Genomic DNA, 4,766 nt, shown 5'->3' with positions numbered 1-4,766 from the left:
ATAAAAGAGTGGAAAGGGCTGTTGGTGTGTGTAAGAAAGTGGTCTCTGCCTTCTCCTACTCGTGGAAGAAAAAGAGGGAGCTTTTTAAAGCTCAGGAACGCCTCCATCTCCCAAAACACCAGCTGGTCACAGAGTCACCAACCAGGTGGGGCTCAAGACAGAAGATGGTGGCAAGGGTCCTCGAACAACAAAAGGCAATCACTGAAGTTTTGTCTTCAGACAAAAACTACAGGCACCTGATCCCTACATGGCAGGACATTGATGTTCTTGAGTCACTGCATGAGGCCTTAACTCCTCTTCTGGGGAGTCATATGAGACAGTGTGCCAGTGCTCCACCTGTTCTGTACAAATTTGCTGAAGGAAAAAGAACAGGACACTCAACTCACAAAAGAGCTGAAGACCACGATAATGACCTATCTTGATGAGAAATATGCAGAGTCTGCAACAAATGATCTCCTCGACATGGCTGTCTTTGTGGACCCTAGATTCAAGGCACAGTACATCAGACCGGAGAAAGTACAGGCCATTAAAGGAAGAGCAGTGTCTGAGATATTGAATGAAGACCCAGGCCAATCACAGGCAGAGATTTCAGAGGGAACAGCAGACCAGGGTGCAGAAGGAGGAGCTGCCACTGAACCACCTCTGCCACTGGGTGTGAAGAAACGACGCAAATCATTAGGTAGTTTCTTCAAAAAACAAAGTCAAGAAGATGAAGAAAATGCCTCGCCCCTCACTGAAAGGCAAAAAGTTGAAAGTGAGCTGGAAAGCTACCTGAAGTGCCTTGATGCAGACAGTGAGTCTGACCCCCTGGAGTGGTGGAAGCTACATGAGCGCATGGAAATATCAAACCATGAGCTGGTTTAATATTTCCATATATGCCTGGACTGGGTAACAGGTTTGTTTCATGTCACAGATGTTCAGACAACCTCAAGTTTATCCTGATTTCTATGTTCACAAAATACTTTGCATTATGCACATATTTTAAAATAATTTGTTAGACATGTTTGTTTATTGCTCCTTATTGATCTGCTTGCTTGATGTGAAGAAGAGATATTCATTGCGATTGTTATTTATTTGTGTGTATTGTTACATATACCAGTATGGCCTTAAAGCCTGAGAAGGTGAAACAGTTTTCCTTGCAGTGAAACCATCTTTGAGTTGTTTTTGAGTCATTTTTATAATTTTATGCTGGTTTGATACTGACATATTACTGTTTGTTACATGTCAAAGATGTTAGTTCTACCTCAGGTGTACACTAATTTCTTATTTACAAAATACTTTGCACATTTTGTTTGATTAAGCATTTATTTAATGTCCATATTTGCACATTGACCAGTATGTTTATTTATTTGACTGTTTTTCATAGTTGTGTTGACCTGTTTTTAAAGGTTTAAGGTTACGTTTAAAATAAAAGTATTTAAATTCAGCCTTCTTTTCTCCTGGTCCTTATTTCAAATAGATTTTAAAAAAATCAATAATTATCGATATCGACTGATATGAAACACTTATATCGTGATACATTTTTCAGCCATATCGCCCAGCCCTAATTGTGTTAAGTCAAGAATTATAAATATAAAATAGAAATTTACAAAAAAAGTGAAATATCACCGATTGCTGGAAGCAGTATCGACCAATACCAATCATCAGTATTGTTATAAGTGGCATAATAACAACACTGTCATGATCCTGGTTTTTGTTCTCCAGTTATTTCCTGTTTTATTTTGAAAGTGTTCCCCTCATGTGTCACGTGTTGCTTTTCTGTTCCTCCCACTGTGTGATTTCCCTCCTTCCAGTGTTTTTCTGTTCCTTTCCCTCACCTGTCCTTTCCCCGCCTCACTCCACCTGCACCTCATCCCCTCATTAGTTTGTGTGTGTGAGTATGTGTGTATATAGTCTTTGTGCTCCCTCTTGTCTTTGTCAGATCGTTCCATTTTCACCTGTGTTTCCCTCCTGTGTTTCCCCGTGTTCCCCTGTGTTTCAGCCCAGCATCCTCCAGTGTTATCAAGCCTTTCTCCGTTTGACATCATGGTTTGTACTAGTTTTTTGTTCCTTGTGTTTTCATTTATTTGTAATTTGCTTTTGTTTAAGCTCTTTTTTTGCTACTTTGTGTTTGTCCTTTTGACTCATTTTTGTTTGTCCTGGATTCTTGTTTTTTTTTTTGTATCATTCAGCTTTTGTAAAAGCTTTGTAATAAAGCTTACCTATAGTTCCTGAATCCTGTCTGCCTCCTGAGTGTTTCTGCATGTGGTTCCTACCCTTCTCTCTACATTGTAACAAACACTGTTGCAAGTTAGCCATGGCTAATTGCATCGGTTGATTTTTTTTTTTTTTTTTTTTTTTTTTTTTAAATTGGATGTAACAATGCCTGCCTGTATCATCTCTGTCAAATAAAATAAATGTTGAGGAAAAAGGGGATTTATTTTTATTGATTCAAAAACCTTCTGATCGGCCTTTATAGAGACAAATCCAACTATTTCAAACAAATATCGGTACACCACTATTGGTGGCTGACCTTTAGCAAAGAGACGCATTGTCTCAACATGCAATAAGTCTTAACTTTTGTGATTCCAGTTTCCTTGTTACTGTACAAATTCTTTTTTATTTTTTTGTTTACTACATCTTTGGTCTAACTCTTGTGAATGGTATCTTATTTTTTCAGATTTGTAATCACTATCCTTCAATCACTTGTCCAAACTCTGGGGATGCACAATATTGGAATTTTCCAAACATCCAATATTGTCCAACTCATTTTAGCCAATTGCTTATGCCAGTACTGATAGGTACACTTTGTTTCTCTAACTGCAGACATCTCCTTAAGTGGAATTTAATTATTATTATGCCTACTGTTATTGTGATGGCCCACAAGGTTCATTTCAGGCCAATGCCGATATTTTATTTTCAGCTTTATTCAGCTGATATTGATGACATGCTGTTAATTTTGTGAACCCCTACAAAATCTGCACAATCTTCAACCTTGATTAGAAGTGTTTTAAGTCTGCATACCTGTACACCTACACACATTAGTGAGGACAGATGTTATGGTCTTCACGCCACCATACTAATTTGCAAATTCTGTGGAAAGTTAAGATAGGGGAAGGACACAGCTCATATTTTAGATCCCTTTACTCTCTTGCCAAAAGTACTGATACTCTTACAATCACTAGACAAGAAGAAACTCATTAAAAAATGGACATTGGAAAAAGCAGTCTTATAAATTGAGCAGACCAGAAAAGCTATCAAAACCAGCAAAACATTTTCTTATCTAAATTGAAGCACTCAAAGCTCAGCGAGACATGCTTTTAGATATTGGGGCTGTGAAATGACAAATTCAGCACCTTTCATCTGATATTTAATTTGATTTGTAAGCTGTTTCTTTACTTAGATCTCTAATTTCTATCAGAGGGAAAGAACTGAATAAAAGTGATAATTCTGATGCTTTGAGGACACTTCTCTTCTGCAGAGAAAATAGGATCTTTAGATTGCTCTGCCAGCTTTGTGCTGTTTGTACAATTGTCTTGTCAGATTACAGTGACAGGCTAATACTACAGTAGCAAGTTCTCTTTTATGAGGGTGAGCTGCTAAATACTCATCAGCTAATAAACTGATTAGAGGCTGTTTCTAGCATGCCACATGTATTTGAATGGCTGATTAGAAGACAGAATGAGTCATCACGGACATCATAAGCACATTATAATTGCACTGTAATGGCCTTGACTGTTAAAGCTATAGTTGGTAATCCTGTTCAGAAACACGTTTTGTTATACTGGGTGAAATGGTCCTTCCATCCTGAGAGTAGTCAATACATAATGTGTTCAGAAAAAGGAACGAAAAAAATCAGACCTCTGTGGCAGCTGCAGGCCTGTAAAAACTCTGACCAATCCCTGCCTCTCGGTGCGAGTGGAAAGAACCAATCAGATGCCTTCATGTCTCATCCTGCCCACGCCCTCCTCCCTGCGTGCACTCATCACGCGTCACCGTTGCCGGAAATATTCAGCACACTCCATACCAAGTTAGCAGGAGAGAACAATGGCAGAGAAAATGCAGCCAAAAGTAGCACTTCCAGCGTTACTTGTAACGGCTCGCCCCGCTAAACGGGCTAAGAAAAGAAAGCCGGAGGCAGAAAAGGCTGCAAAAAAAAGGCTTTGGATAAAGCCAGAGGGAGAAGCAGAGTCAACATCGGTTCAGCTTTTGAACGGTGGAGACAACTGAGGGAGCTGAAGGGCCTAAGAAGTGATGCAGAGGTTGCTGTCTTTCTGTTGGACAGGTAATTATTTTTTTTGCTTCGGGGGGATTTGTTATTTTCATGAAATATGTAACGTTAGCCAACTTCTACTTTTGTAGCTCTTATTAGCCCAATGCTAACATTAGCTTCTCTGTCGGTGTAAGCCAGTAACGTTGCACGGAGCATTGAGTGTTTGTATTAAAGAGGTTATAGGATATGACATTTTGATCATATAAATGTGCTGAAATATTCGGCTCTCCTCTGCCCTGCTGACTCCTACTGTCAGATTTCAAGTTTGTGGGGGCGTGGCTTTGGACGGAGCACTGACGGGAGGGGGGGGAGGGGGGGGGAGGGGGTGGAGTTTAGAGGAGGTGCCACTTTCAAATCTTGCCAGCTCTCCAACATTACCAACTATAGCTTTAATGCTGCACAGACGGTATGATGTTTTGATGGAAAAGTACCGCCACCTGAATGTTTTTTTTTTCATACAAGAGCAATGGACTTTAAGACAATCACTGCCCACAGCACCTTTCAATCATCCAAC

The sequence above is a fragment of the Pagrus major genome, chromosome 7, assembly GCF_040436345.1.
Source record: "Pagrus major chromosome 7, Pma_NU_1.0".
Taxonomy (NCBI): domain Eukaryota; kingdom Metazoa; phylum Chordata; class Actinopteri; order Spariformes; family Sparidae; genus Pagrus; species Pagrus major.
This window is presented reverse-complemented; position numbering follows the sequence as displayed.